General features: G+C 46.9%; 1 protein-coding gene across 13 annotated transcripts in view; it reads left to right on the top strand.

Annotated features, from left to right (window-relative positions):
- Positions 1-15,901, top strand: part of LOC310743024 (endonuclease domain-containing 1 protein-like) — a 162,082-nt gene that overhangs the window by 17,708 nt on the left and 128,473 nt on the right. For 12 of the 13 annotated variants that reach the window (XR_014538776.1, XM_083573081.1, XM_083573080.1 and 9 more), the window contains one exon: positions 14,471-15,238. The gene's annotated coding sequence lies outside the window, so the exon portion shown is untranslated. Of the gene's footprint in view, positions 1-13,181; positions 13,204-14,470; positions 15,239-15,901 lie in introns of those variants that run through there. The other variant, XM_083573085.1, reaches the window with a different exon arrangement.

Here is a 15,901-nt window from a genome sequence, read left to right as displayed (position 1 = left end):
GGTGACAGGACCAGGGAATGGGGTCACCCTGATTGTTGCTTCTCTTGCTGCAAAGAAGAGGGGGGATATTACTATTATTATGTTATTCTGATTATTATCCTTAGGGCTGCCATATGTCTGGAATTTCCCAGTCATACCTGGGATCTGTCCTTCAAAAATGGCATCCGGGCAGAATTTTCTGAAAATTTCCAGACATTTTTCACTTTTTGAAATATGGCAACCCTAATTATTCTTATAGATTCGTAAGTTTTTAATAAAAAAAGAAACTTCCTTGCAAGGCAGCTCATGCGGTTACCTAAAAACAACCATATATATAAATGAACTGACAATCCAATGTAAATGATAGAGTGGCACAGCTAACAGAATTTAATATGACTCAGTATCTCAAGGGTCACCTTTCCCAGTATGAACCAACCCCAAACATTTGTTCTGCATTTGAAATCATTCTTCCTGTGCCCCTTTCCAAGGAAGGTGCAGAGGGTGGCGACATGAGAATGGGCCTTTTCAGTGGTGGCTCCCTGTTTATGAAACGCTGTTGCCGGTAAGGCACACCTTTCAGTAGCTGCTTTTAGGTGCTGGGCAAAAACATACCTGTTCGCCCAGGTCTTTGGAACTTAATTTTAGCAGGGTATGGTGGAGTTGTATGCTATATCTGTGTACATCTATGTACCTTACTTACGTATTTTAGGTTGTGTTATTCTCTTTTTATATTTGTTTTTTAACGTTCCCTTTTTTTGTAAGTTGCTTGTGAGTTTCATTTATTTTTGAAAGAAAGCAACTAGAATAATAAAATAATAGAACTGTACAGTTAGGCACCACAAGAATCATCTAGTCCAACCCCTGCAATGCAGGAACCTTTTGCCTAGTGCGAGAAAAGTCTTTCTTGAATAAGAACATTTTCAAAGGGCAAAAGGACAGGGACATAACAGACTCCCCCAGGAAGGGAATTTCACCACCTTGGCACCAGAAAAGGTGTTGCAACCGGTGTCTGGAAATGAGGATATAAGAACCTCAGCTGATGCTACAGCTAAAGAAATTATTGACCTCGCTTTGCAATCCTAGGTGGTCTACTTGGAAGAAAGTCCCATTAAGTTCAATAGGACTTTCTCTTAGCCAGGCTAATGGGTATAGGATTGCAGCCTTAGCCATTTTCTCTTTTGAAGCAGCTGGCAGGCTTGCTAGCACACTAATAACATTTCCAGCTATTTGTGGGCTGCCTATCGGATAAAATTATTGCGAGGCTATGCTCTTCCTTTCCTAAAACACATTTCTGCTAGTAAAAAATAGTACCCTTTTTTGATATCTGCCTTGCTGCTGCTTTCATTAGTTTTATTGAATTGATTTTTTCCCCCTAATGTAGGGAAATTATTTCTTTTTTGAACCCGAAATTCTGTCCACCTTTCCAAATAAGGGGAAGGGCATCCTGTTGTTATGGTCTCCCGAAGCACAGTTTGTACTGTACTGTTTTATGGAGCAGTTACGATCATGAATATACGGAGGGTAAATTTAAAAGGCCCATGACGGATAGCGATTATGCCTTTGCTTTGTGGAAGTTTGTAAAAAAATATCTATTATTCTCATGCAAGAGATGCCTGTGGCTTCACATCAAGAGCTAAGTACGTGCCAAGTTTTCAGAAGTTTCAAATTCAAACTCCTTACTTTAAAAAAAAACAAAAGTCAGAAGAATTCAAAAGGCATCTGAAAAGGAAATGGCTAATGCATCATTAATCCTACAATACACCGTAATTTGGCTTTTTAGAACTTGAATAACTCTTGCTGATATTCTAACCCATGCCATACCAAGAACGGCCGCTGAGATTAAATAAAATGCCTGTAACAGTACAAAATATGATAATGAACTAAATTTTTGATTTGCTCATGATTGTACATCGAGATCTAGGGGCCATTTGGTGGGGGGACGGACAAGTAATCCTATATACCATGCCATCTTTATCCTAGCTGCCAGAAAGCCAGCCTAGACTCTGAAAGATTCTCAAGTTCAGACTTGGGTGAGTCTCTAGGAGGAGGGAATTTCTCAGATGTGGGGCAATAATCCAGAATAACTTTCCATAGCAGGGATAGAGAACTGGATCCACCCGTGAGCGGAAGCAGACACCTGTCAATCACCCTACAAAACCACCAACCAGCTGATTGGGGGTTACAACACCCCCCTTTGAAGCTGCTCCATCAGCGCCAATCAGCTGATTGACATGGGGAGTGTCTAAAGGAGCTTTTGCCTGCTAGAGGCTCCATGTCATATAGAGTTGGAAGGGACCCCTGGGTCATCTAGTCCAACCCCATGCGATGCAGGAAACTCAGCTAAAGCATCCTTGACAGATGGCCATCCAGCCTCTGCTTAAAAACTTCCAAGGAAGGAGAGTCCACAACGCCCCCATGGAGACTCTTGAACAGCTCTTACTGTCAGAAAGTTTTTCCTGATGTTTAGTCGGAATCGCCTTTCTTGTAACTTGAAGCCATTGTTCTGAGTCCCACCCTCCAGAGCAGGAGAAAACAAGCTGGCTCCATCCTCCATGTGACAGCCTTTGAGATATTTGAAGATGGTTATCAGATCTCCTCCCAGTCTCCTCTCTTTCAGGCTAATGTTGTTATCCTTCGCTAGCTTGCATGGTTTTGTGTTTATTACCAACACCATATTTTATTTTATTTTTCTTTCATTCTCCTTTTTGGCACCCAACATCAGGTTTGCCAATTCCCTCTCACCCTGGCGTAGCTATTCTGCCTTTGACAAGTGTGTGGCAGGCAGAAATCCAGCAGGTGAAGTTTCGCTTGCCGCTCAGAGGCACCAGAGTCCCTGTAAAAAGGCCCAGCAGTCCCAAGCGAAATGTAAACAACCCTAATCCAAATCCAGGGAATCGTGCTGCTATTGCTCATATATTTCAGGGTTGCTCTCTGTTTCGGGCATAGACCCTCCATAGCTGCACGACAGTCAGAAACTTAACAGATGCAGCTTTTTAATTCCTTCCTCCTTGTGGGGGGAGGGGAAAGCTTCCACGGTGGATTTCTGCCTGTTATACAGCTGTTGGAAAATGCAGTGCCTCACCCAGCGCGGAAAAGAAAAGCTGAAATTACTCTACGTAGTGCCTTGCCTCTGCAAAATTCACAGAGGGAAGGGAAGAAGGGCAGAGGCCCCAACTGGGAGAGCTGAGAGAGAACACAGCCTTTGAGATCACTGGGAGGGGAATTTACCTACTAGGAACGAACTGTTCTGCGTTTCTTCCTGTGCAGTATATACGGGGTGCGGGGGAAGGAAGGGTGTGTGTATTCCCTCGGTAGATGGAAACCACCGACTTCTGATGTGTATTTCCTGATGTTAATGGCCATAGACAGGGACCTTGGCTTATTGCACATCAGAACTCAAGAATCCCAGAGAAGGAAAGCCCAGTTCTCTCAAACAGTGGAGGCTGCTCCATTAAGAATGCAAGGGCGTAAGAAGAAGGCTGCAGGATCAGGCCAGTGGCGAAGCAGGTCCCTGTGAGAAACCAGCAAGCAGGATTTGAGCATTCTCCCTTCCAGTGGTTTCCAGCAACTGCGGGGGGGGGGGGGAGAGAAAAAAGGCAATACCCAAATATAAGCTGCTCCCTTAAAATCAGGTTACAGGCTGAAAATCACTGTGATTGGTAGAATTGTAACTCCAGGCCAGTTTAAGCCTTTGATCTTGCAAGCTCGCAAAAGTTAAAATCGCAAATCGCTATTCAGCTGCTGCAATTCCGATGACCCCCCCACCTTCCTACAGTTCCTCCTCACCCAGTTCTGTCCCAAGCAATGTGAGGTACCTTCATCTTGTCTGACTTTCCTCTACCCTCTTCATACCTCTTTAGATTTGGGGAGACGGGGGGGGGGGGGGAGAAGAGCTGCCCGTCGCAGGAGGGGGGGCACCCTGGATTCTTCACCAGCCTGACTCATCTCTGCCTCTCCTCTCCAGCCTCCTCTCCTGCCTCTGATTCTGGACTGCTCTCTGCCACAGCCTCTCCCTGCTCACTAAGCCCTGTTGCCTCTTCAGCTTCCGACACCACCTCCTCCCAGTCTTCTCCATCATCTCCCTCTGACCGCTCATCATTGTTCCACCACCAGTCCCCGGGCTCTGAGCCTCCTTCCCTTGGGGGTTCCCCTGCTGGTTTCTCCCACCATTTCTCTGCATCCGACCAGTTCATGACACCCAGTGGCTCTTATCGCTGCAAGTTACTTTCTGCATGGCCTTTCCTGTTGTGTGGTGAGCCTCCCCAGTCGCCCCACCCAGCGGTGTGGCCTGGGGACTTGCGTGACGGGGGGAAGTCATGCGACGAGCATGATCCCCACGGCAACCATGATGTGTGTTCCTGCCAGTGATGGCGTGGGAAGGAATGCGTCAGTCATCGGGGATGGATGTGCTTGCATGGTGTTATGCAGCTACGTTATGCCATCCTGTGGGTGGCACCGCAACCCAAGGACGCCATGGTCTCCATTGTTTAGATAGCTGCTCTCCTGTTCTTGTAGCTCGTATTTTCTTCCCTTGATCTTTCAGATAGCTCTTTCTAATCAGGGCAGAACTATGTGTTCACAAATTCATTTTTCTTTGTATTTACCCTTGTGTTTTTAAATAGCAGCTATGGAATGCGTATGGGATTAACTCTTCCACACCTCCATGCCATGGTTTTAATGTTAATCCCTGCCCCATCCTTATTGCCAGTTATTTGTTTATAAAAGTATTCCTATACCTCCAATCCATACAAGGTGGTATACAGCAGCGTATACAGAGTATACAGGGACATGGGTGGCGCTGTGGGTTAAACCATAGAGCCTAGGACTTGCCGATCAGAAGGTCGGCTGTTCGAATCCCTGCGACGGGGTGAGCTCCCGTTGCTCAGTCCCTGCTCCTGCCAACCTAGCAGTTCGAAAGCACATCAAAGTGCAAGTAGATAAATAGGTACCGCTCTGGCGGGAAGGTAAACGGTGTTTTCGTGTGCTGCTCTGGTTCTCCAGAAGCGGCTTAGTCATGCTGGCCCCATGACCCGGAAGCTGTACGCTGGCTCCCTCGGCCAATAAAGTGAGATGAGCGCTGCAACCCCAGAGTCAGTCACGACTGGACCTAATGGTCAGGGTTCCCTTTACCTTTACCTATACAGCAGCGTATGCAACAAAACCACCACAAAAAGGTCCAAAATTATTAAGATTGGTGGCAGGCAATACTAAAGTAGTTGCATAGATCCGTCTACAGAAAAAAAGCTCTTGGAAGAGTTGAAAATAAAAAGCGAGGGTGTCTGCTGCATCTCTCCTGGAAGCGTGTTCAGAGCACGGGACCAGCAACACTGAATGCCAACTAGGAGTCCAGTCCAGGAAGGAAGCATGTCTTCATGCAAATGGCAGGCTTGGAGGTGCTGGGTGATTTTCATGGAGACCACCATGCGGGGGAAAGGGTTAAATCCCCTTCACCTCTATCAGAGCAGGTGCCAATCCAGATCAGGACCCCTCACAGCTGCTATCTGAAAACAACAATAATAAACACAAAGGACGCCGTCTGCATTTATGTCTGGTTTGACCCTCACTGTTTCATTATTTTTTTAAGAGTCTCTTCGAACTGAGCATATAAGCAAGCCCATTGTCTTGTACCAGGAAAGACATTCATTAAAAACTTAGTTACTTAAAGAGCAAATTTCCAGTAACAACTGTAGTTGAGCAATAGGAGGAATTCCCATCGCTGTAGTCTGCGGGGCAGATTAGATGACCCTCCCTTGGGTTGAAGCAATCTGTGTCCCCTGGAAGGTTTGGCAGATGGGGCTGGCTTAGGATTCAGTTGTAAACTTCATAGCTATGCAATTCTCAGGGGCCCCCTCGTGCGGCTTTATAGAACCCACCAAGAAATTAACAACATACGAACGCGCAGCCGAAGCACAATTTATTAAAGCAGATTGTGCATCGGTATTAAAAGCAAACAACGATGAAAAGTCAACAGAGCGACAGCTTCGCTGCACTTGGCTCCGAAGCACAAGTCTTTCCGAAACAACCCTGTCTCCACTCCAACGGAAGAAGTGCGAATCTTGATTAGAAATTAGAATGGCGGGGAAGGAAGAAAGGAAGCATCTCTTTGGCTGGGCAAATAACAGAACGTGTGCCAAAACCAACAAGGGCGAAGAGATACAAAGATGGACAGGGCCCCTGAACCTTTAACGCTTGCGTAGATTAGAAGAAGGACTTTTCGTGTGGTCCTCCTCTCCTCCCCATGTGTGTAGGAAACTTGCCAAATTTTTCTTTCCTGCGTGCTTACTGAAAGTAGAGGAGCTTCTGTTCTCCTTGGCGATTCATGTTTATCCAATAACAAGTCTGGGGGTACACCTGCATCCAATAATAATTATCTATCTATCTATGTCACCTGGTTGCCCCGGCCACCCTGGTCAGCTTCCAGCAAATTAAAACATACTCTTGAGAAGCCATTGAGAGTTGTCGTGAATGCCTTCTAAAAATCACCTTTGGGTAATAAAGAGTCATTCCTTCTCCTCTGACAAATGGGACCATGCTTTGCTCATTCATGCTTCTGTACCTTCAAGCATGGGTCCTGCAGAGTGCCAGGCATGGCGCTGCCCTTGAAGTTGACCCCAAAGCTTCAGCTGGTGCTTCAGGCCTTCTGAAGCAGGGATGGAGAACATGTGGTCCTCTAGACCACAATTGGATCACCACTTCCCATCATTGCTGACCATCAGCCATGCTGACTGGGGGCTGGTAGAAGTTGAGTGCTGAACAGCAACACCCAGGTTCACTATCTCTGTTGTAAAGTGTAGACCTTTTCAGCTGTTCTGGGACATTTACATTGGTGGCCAGTTTGCTTCCAGTCCCAATTCAGGCTGCTGGTTTTAACCTTTTTAAAAAAGCTGGGATAGGCAATCTGTAGCCCTCCAGATGTTGGATTCCAGCTCCTGTCAGTCCCAGCCATCATGTTTTAAAGACTTTCATGGCTTGGAAACTTCAACTCTTAAGGTAGTATTTCCCAACAGCTTGGAGCAAGGCTTTTATGGTGACATCTCTGAAACGGGAATCTCTCTACCATGTATGATCTAGTTGAGATTCCTGCATTGCAGGGTCCCTTCCAACTCTACAATTCTAAGAAGTAAACCCCTTTGAAATATGAAAGAAAAATGTATTTAATGAACTAAATAGAATCTGGCAATTAGGGTCAAAAACCAATGCACCGCCATTTTATATAGTGACATCACTGTACATAAAATACTGCTTTTCCTAGAGCCTTATGAGTCAATAGCATTAAAAAGGATAGCAGCTTAATAACATCCACTTGGCAACCGATAATTTGCAGAGGACAGTTTTATATTTTTCGAAGCACATCCAGATTAAATGCACCACTTTAGGACAGCTAAATGGAAAGAGAACCGGCAGTCTGTTAATCTACAGCAACCATGGGTAGCCTTGGATGATGGGATGAGTTTTGTAGAAAGAAAAAGAAAAGACAAACACTTTACAGCTTGCAGGCCAGAAGATTGCTGGAACACGTCCATTTATAGTAAGATTCAAGAGAAGATTTAATAACATTTGACTTTAAGCTTGTTAAAGACCAACTTGGTTTGGCTGCCAAGTTTATTAGTCTAATGGCAACAAAATTAATCACCAAACAGGAAAACAAAGGTCTTTTTGCAAAGTCCGGGCATTTATGCTCTGACCAAAGAGCTGTAGTGTTTGTGTATTGACCTAGGAACCAAAGTGTCTCTTTTGTGCTTTCAAGTCGGAATCTTTCCATTGGTTTTCTCTCTATACTAGTGTTGCACCAGTCTGTCATCACGGAGTCCCATTGGAGGATTTGTAGTTCCACATCACAAACCTGGATTTGCATAAAGTCAGAGGCCAGCTCCCATTGGAGGATCTGGAATGCCTTTGGAGTACCCTGGATATGAATGAGGTTAGGATGGGGTAGGCAAAAGCAGGCTGTATCACAGCAGTGGCCATGGTGTGGAGTGAGAAGGGAGAGACAATGAGAGGGGGGGGGGGGGAAATGTGGTTTCAAACAATGGGAGAGGTCTGAAAAGATTGGGAATGGAGGAACACTGAGGGATTATTATTATTATTATTATTATTATTATTATTATTATTACTACTACTACTAGGAAAAATGGTGGAGATGGGTGCAATGCAGAAGCCAACTCTGAAAAGCTAACACAGCAAAGCCTTTATCAACTCCCCTATCACTGCATTCACACCTTAATTTAAACCATCACGACCCCCCTCTGTGTTTTCCCTGCTCTCTCTACTCAAAACTTTCCTGCTGTTTAAAACCACTGCTTCCCCCCCATACTGTCACTGCTTTACTGAAACCTCTGCTGTTGCTTAAAACTGCGGCTTTCCTCCTCTATTGCTGCTTAACCCAAACCTCTGCCATTTTTAAAAGTTGTCTGTTTCGCTCTCTCACTGCCTTTCCACCTTTGCTTTACTCAAACCTCTCCCTCTTCCATTCCTCAGCTGCCTTATGCATGAGAGACAAGGTAAAGGGACCCCTGACCGTTAGGTCCAGTTGCGGACGACTCTGGGGTTGCGGCGCTCATCTCGCTTTACTGGCCGAGGGAGCTGGCATACAGCTTCCGGGTCATGTGGCCAGCATGACTAAGCCGCTTCTGGCGAACCAGAGCAGCACATGGAAATGCCGTTTACCTTCCCGCCGGAGCGTACCTATTTATCTACTTGCACTTCGTGCTTTCGAACTGCTAGGTTGGCAGGAGCTGGGACCAAACAACGGGAGCTCACCCCGTCGCGGGGATTCGAACCACCGACCTTCTGATCGGCAAGCCCTAGGCTCTGCAAATACCGTTTCACTCCTGGTGCCGTCTGTTGTCTTCTGCACGAAGATCCAGATTCAGTGCGATAATTTAGAACAGGTGTTTTGTTAGCAAGCAAACACCCACATTTGCAAAACGTCCTTCACTGAACGTTCTCTAGCTGAACAAGCTTACGCCGCATACGATTCCTGGGGGTGGTCTGTGCGTGAGGAAGGATTCAGGTAGAATTCTGGTCACTTAGTGGCTGAAGCATCAAGCGGCAACTTGCACATGTGATTGTGGCATGATGGATATAATAACCCCACTAAGATAGAAGATGCATTGTACAGTTTTTCAGGGGAATCATTTCACATGTCCTGCTATAGGCATCAAGCGCTGAGAAATTGCATTAAGCTTAGATACGTGTGATTCGCTCGTCTACCAGTGTCATCCAGGATTTATGGTTCAGATGCCTTGGAAGCTCAGAAACCGAAAGGTCAGACGGCAAGAAGTCTGCATATGTGTAGTTCCTCTGCCATGCAGAACAGCATGATATACAAATATCAAGAATGGTAAAAGGTCATTGGCTTCCGGTATGAGCTTGTTTCCTGAGCAACTCTCTCTCTCTCATCAGAGTAGATCTAAAAAAAAACACCCAGTTTCTCAGAAAGAAAGAAAACACCCACACAGCTCTTTCATTTTTCCTGCCTTGCTGCGAAGAGTTCATCTTAGGCAGGGGTCAGCAAACTTTTTCAGTAAGGGGCCGGTCCACTGTCCCTCAGACCTTGGGGGGGGCAGACTATATTTTGAAGAAAAAATAATGAAAGAATTCCTGTGCCCCACAAATAACCCAGAGATGCATTTTAAATAAACGGACACATTCTACTCATGTAAAAACACGCTGATTCCCGGACCGTCCGCAGGCCAGATTGAGAAGGCGATTGGGCCAGATCCGGCCCCCGGGCCTTAGTTTGCCTACCCATGGTCTTAGCTGTCCGTTTTTGTTTAGCAAAAAAGTGACCGCAAGGTGGGGAGGCAGGATAGAAGTTCAGGACGTGATAGAGGTGCATTATCGTGGCGAGAAAATGGAGAAGGCACGTACAAATTGTGGTAGCCAAGCGTCAGTATCTACTAGCCAGCTATGAAGTCCGCTCGCACCATGAAACTGCAACAATATTACATGCATTTAGCCAGTGTTAGAAACTCAGATTTATAAGCTAGGCACCAAACAGCACCTTAAACCTAGGTTATGGTCGCCGCAGCAGAATGTCTATTCACCAGGGGGTTGGACTAGATGACCCTTAGGGTCCTGTCCAACTCTATAGTTCTAGGATTCTGTAAGACCTTGGGGGAGCTACGATTCTGTGATCTCAACTGCACTGCTTGACTGTAGCTTGCTCTTACAACTTGTCCCAGTATTCAAGAAGGACTAATGCAGGGGCTTTTAAACTGTGGTCTGTGAGTTTCATTTGGGTGGTTTGTGGAAAGGCTGCAGCACCGTTGAATATCTCTGTGCTCCACCCTGGAATTACTTTCCTTGGTGTGACGATGAAGGACTTAAGATGCCCACGATTTGCGCTGCAGTGCAGAAGCACAAAAAGTCCTTTGCACAAGACGACTGGCTCCGTGGAGATGTCAAGTCGCCAGCCTGGTGCCCAGAAATCTCCACGTCGTTGCAATTTCACCTGTCCCAGTAGCAACATGGCACTCAGTGCCCGGAGAATTCCAAACACTGCATTTATCGTAGGCACTTAGCACAGTGGGACCTACTTCTCAGCAGATATGTGAAAGTTTAGGAAGTTGGAGGTTGCCCTATATAGTACTGCATTAGACAGTTGGTCCAACAAACTCAGTATTCTCAACAGTGCCACTTCCCTTAGAGCAGTGTCTTCCAACTGATGGTCCACCAACTGCAGGGGGTTTGCGTAACCCACCCAGGGGTTCCACAGCACCATTCACATAACAAAAACTGCCAGAAAGATGTTCAAAAGTAGGAGTTGCATGGCTTGGCTTTTGAAAAATAGGGAATCCACAGTAGAGCTGGACGATATATCGTCCAAACCTGGCTTGAAGTCCATATCGCCATAATCGGTTTCATAATTTTTGACCTGGCAATATATCGCGAATTATGATGCGTATGTGTCCTGTGCCAAAACCACGATGCAAGGAAAACCGCGAAGCAATCCAGTGCCTCTACCAAGCTCCATCCTTATTCCAGACACCACGATGTATCGGTATATCGTGATGTTTCGCTGGTGATATATCACTATGTTGAAAACCAGGTACAGTGGACCTCAGGTTACATATGCTTCAGGTTACATACACTTCAGGTTACAGATGCTTCAGGTTACAGACTCCCCTAACCCAGAAATAGTACCTCGGGTTAAGAACTTTGCTTCAGGATGAGAACAGAAATCGTGCTCCGGCAGCGCAGCAGCAGCAGGAGGCCCCATTAGCTAAAGTGCTTCAGGTTAAGAACAGTTTCAGGTTAAGAATGGACCTCCGGAACAAATTAAGTACTTAACCCGAGGTACCACTGTATCTCCGAGCCCTACTGTTCTCCTCCTCATAACTCCACCCTTATTTCACATACCGTGATGTACTGGTAGATCGGTGTCCTGGTGGAAGGACGTCAAATTTGGCAGAGCTGCAGTGCCAGGTAGCTATCACTAGGTGGACACAAAGATCGCAGCATAGCAGTGGTTGGTACAGCATTCTCTTATTTCCAAGCCCTCTGCTAACCACCCAAGTAGCCGAAGATACCGTTTGCTGCACTTGTGAAGACAGGGTGAGCCGGCTGCGATCACGTGTAATCAGTGGGGAATTTGGCCCCGTTAAAGTGTTGGTGCTGTTACTCATTTAGCCCGTTTATACCCTACATTTCCTCCCAAAAGAGCTCCGTTAAGAACATTTTTGCAAGTCAATCCATGCAACAAAGGATCGCCTTGTCCCTTACGAACTCTGCAGTCCCCTTCAGATGATATTCAGAGGCCCTTTTCTGGTTTCCTCCACAGCCGATTAGGTCCCATCTTGGAACTGTTTTGTTTCCCCCCCGGGGGTTTGGTGAGTCCTGCGAGGAACGGCTGAAAGCACCTAGGTCTGCTTAGCCTGGAAGAGAGGAGATTTGGGGAACGGGGTGACAGGTGTCTTCAGATATCTGAAGAGCAGGGTGTGTTCTCCGACGCGCCTGAGAACCACTAAGTAGAAATATCAGGATATCAGGTTTTTGGCTCAACATTAAGGAGGGACTGTCTAACAGTTAACAGAGTTCTGGGACCCCCTTTGCTGGAGATAGGAGAGGGTGGGTGTCAGAGATGCTGTAGCCCATGGGTAGGCAAACTAAGGCCAGGGGGCTGGATCCGGCCCAATCGCCTTCTTAATCTGGCCCATGGATGGTCTGGGAATCAGCGTGTTTTTACATGAGTAGAATGTGTCCTTTTATTTAAAATGCGTCTCTAGGTTATTTGTGGGGCATTTGAATTCGTTCATTTTTTTCTCTCCAAAATATAGTCGGCCCCCCACAAGGTCTGAGGGACAGTGTACTGGCCCCCTGCTGAAAAAGTTTGCTGACCCCTGGACTAGATCATGGGTAGGCAAACTAAGGCCCAGGGGCCAGATCCAACCCAATCGCCTTCTCAATCCGGCCTGTGGACGGTCCGGGAATCAATGTGTTTTTACATGAGTAGAATGTGTTCTTTTGTTTAAAATGCATCTCTGGGTTATTTGTGGGGCATAGGAATTCGTTCATCCCCCCAAAAAATATATTCCGGCCCCCCACAAGGTCTGAGGGACAGTGGACCTGGCCCCCTGCTGAAAAAGTTTGCTGACCCCTGCTGTAGCTAAACTTGGATCTGCAGATCCTACACTGAGCAAGAGGGTGAACCGGTGTCCGACATTCCCCAGGGACCAGGCACGTTTTGTGACTGGCATGGGTTCAAACTGCGACCATGTGGAGATCCCTGGATTGGCAGGTTGGTGACTGACATCTCCACCCAGCTGGCCCCTCCAGCTTTCTTAAGCAGGTCAGCAGAAGAGCTCATTTACTGCATCTTTATCCCACCTTTTCCGCCAAGGTGTACATGGTTCACTCTCCTCCTCAGTTAATCCTTACAACGACCCGGTGAGGTAGGTTAAGAGCCTGTGGCTAACTCCAAGCTCACCCCGTGATCTTCATGACTGAGTGGGAATTCGAACTCTGATCTCCCAGGTTCTAGTCCAACGCTCTAACCACTACACCACATTGCCCCCCTAGAGTCCTTCTGCTGTGGGGCAGCTGTATAAATCAAGTAGGTAAATAAATATGGGGAAAGCAACATGTCCCTTAGAGAAGGATCTGAAAATATTTTCCTTAATGTTGCTTAGTCATAGGGGCAGGTTTGCAGTATGGCAGACATTCTTGTGGCTGCATTGTCCGTAATCGGTTTTGCTTATGAATCCATTGAATTAAAATGAGGTATGTACACCTCCCCCAAATGAATATTTACGTGTGCCGTTTTTTGTTTTAATGGTGATGAGCGTTGGCAAAAGAATTCAAAGGCGAAGGAAAGGACTGTTCTCCTATGGAAGGGCTTCCCATTCAAAGTAGTGAGCAGATGTGTAGAGTGAATGACAGTGAGCATCAACAGTGGAAGGAAAGCGATAAGGTCTGCATGCAAATGGTTTTTATTTTGGGGTGGGGGAGGCTGGAGGTTTCCCCCTCTTTTCTACAACTTTGGTCACTTTTGGCTGAAAGTCTCATCTCACCCGTGTCCTTTGACGCTGGTAAAGGTAAAGGTACCCCTGACCATTAGGTCCAGTCGTGGCCGACTCTGGGGTTGCGGTGCTCATCTCGCTTTATTGGCCGAGGGAGCCGGCGTACAGCTTCCGGGTCATGGGGACAGCATGACTAAGCCGCTTCTGGCGAACCAGAGCAGCACACAGAAATGCCGTTTACCTTCCCGCCAGAGCGGTACCTATTTATCTGCTTGCACTCTGACGTGCTTTCGAACTGCTAGGTTGGCAGGAGCAGGGACCGAGCAACGGGAGCTCACCCCGTCGCGGGGATTCGAACCGCCGACCTTCTGATCGGCAAATCCTAGGCTCTGTGGTTTAACCCACAGCGCCACCCGCGTCCCTTGACATTGGTAGAAGCCTTAAAATCCAGAAATGTCCTCTGCCTTCAGCATCCTTACGCAGAAGAACAGCTTTCCTCAGCCTCGCTGACTGAAGATGATGGAGCTCCCAGTCCAAAACATCTGGAGGGAACCAGCATAAGGAAGGCTGTCATAGAGTCATCAGCTGTGTCCATTTCAACCCCACAATTCCATGATTTCTGTTACATATTTTCCGGAGATCTCTTTGACCCGTCTTAGGAACTTCAGTCTCAGTGTCATCACTGTTGTTTTATTTCAAAGACCACAGGTTCCAGCCAATACCGCTGGACCGATGGCAGGTGCAGTCAAACATCTGAGAAGCCACAGGTTTTTCAATGTCCCCCCCCCACTGTTTTATTTCTATACACCAGCCCACACCCAACCAGGTGCCTTATCATTAATTCTGGACTCCCAACATGACTATGCAGGTTGGGCCTGATGGAAGTTGTAGATCCAAAACATCTGTAGGGAGAGTCCCAGTAGTTTCCAGCGAGCTGTGATGGTTATTTTTAAGAGTGGTCTGCAGATTTTAGACTGTGGTTCATGCGTGTGTTCCTTCACGTATAATTGTGTCTGTCTCCCTTTCAGGTTCAGGGACCGCTCGGTTTGAGGTTCCCCTCACATTGTTCTTCATTTGAACACTCTGTCTCTTCGTGAGGATGCATCATCAGTTCACGTTGGAGGGAAGGATTTCATCCCGGCAAGCGGAGAACCCCATGGTTGTTTCCTAGGCAACTGCTCGCAGAATCATTTCGAAGGCTAAAAACTGTTGCACGAAGCAACAGGTTGTGCTAACATCTCCCATCTTCCCCTCCCCAGAAGACCACTTCCACTGTCGTCATGTTATTTCCAGCGGTGATCGTGGGTCACTCTTTTTATACTGGTCTGGAATGTAAGGGGACGTCTGCTGGATTTGGAAAATGGATTCCAGGTGATGGATGATTCCATAGCCACACCTGAATAATCCATTCCAGCGATGCACCAGTTCAAAATTTTTTAATGTCCAAGCTGAATGTTTTTGATGCAACGTGGGCCTGCTATATTTGTTGTCTACAGTTGGCCGAAGAGTCTCGTCTCTTCCTATTGAAACTCGCCCCCTGCTCCTTTGGACTTCTCGTGCTGTGTCTCAGGAGCAGAGACCCTTGACTTCCACCTCGCATAGTGATGTGGCCTTCACTGTGGGTAACTGATGCACAAGTGTGCCTTAAAAACACACACATAAGTAACCGCTTTCAGCTCCTCAGAGAGACGGGCACTGTTTGAGGTGTGAATACGCAAGACCTCGGTCCACGACTGTTGAGGAGATTACATGTTGGAAGTCCCATCGTTTTCTGCCGTGGCGCAAACGAACCAAAGGTAGGCACTGAGATGGTTTTGTGCGCCGGGTGTGCAGGAATCGGGGGTTGATTTGAAGGGGTAGGCGCAGTCAGGAGCCAGGTAGTTAATAAATTCACACTCCACTCTTCTTCCCGAAGGACACAAATAATAAGACATCTAGAAACAATGGCAGTGCAGATGTAGACTGGGAAAGATCCTTGCTTAAAAGGCTTGTTGGATGAGGCCTTCAATAGGTTTCCAGTAGGTCATGGTAGCAAGGTAGGAGAACTGGGGGGAGGGCCACATCAGGCCACCAAAGTGGCCCTTTAGGGATTACATGGGTAGAAGCGTCTAAAAAGCCCAGGACACAAATTTTCACAGCCCTCTTATCAGTTGTGGCAGCTCAGTTACCAGAAGTACAATGGTACCTCTGGCTGCAGATGGGATCCGTTCCAGCGGTCAGGTTTCCACAACCTGGGGACCGCTTCTGCGCGTGCATAGGCCTCTTCTGCACATGCGCGCATGGCGAAGCCCGGTAAAATACTTCCAGATTTGTCACACGCACACTCCAAAGCTTACCTAACCAGAGGGTTACGTAAACGGAGGTACGACTGTAACGTATTTAGCGTTAACTCTGGAAGTGTATCCTTGATTCTGACCAAACAAAACCTCCTGACGTACGTTTTGCTCTAGGAAGATACC

The sequence above is a fragment of the Podarcis filfolensis genome, assembly GCF_964270895.1.
Source record: "Podarcis filfolensis genome assembly, chromosome: 10".
NCBI classification, from domain to species: domain Eukaryota; kingdom Metazoa; phylum Chordata; class Lepidosauria; order Squamata; family Lacertidae; genus Podarcis; species Podarcis filfolensis.
This window is presented reverse-complemented; position numbering and strand designations above follow the sequence as displayed.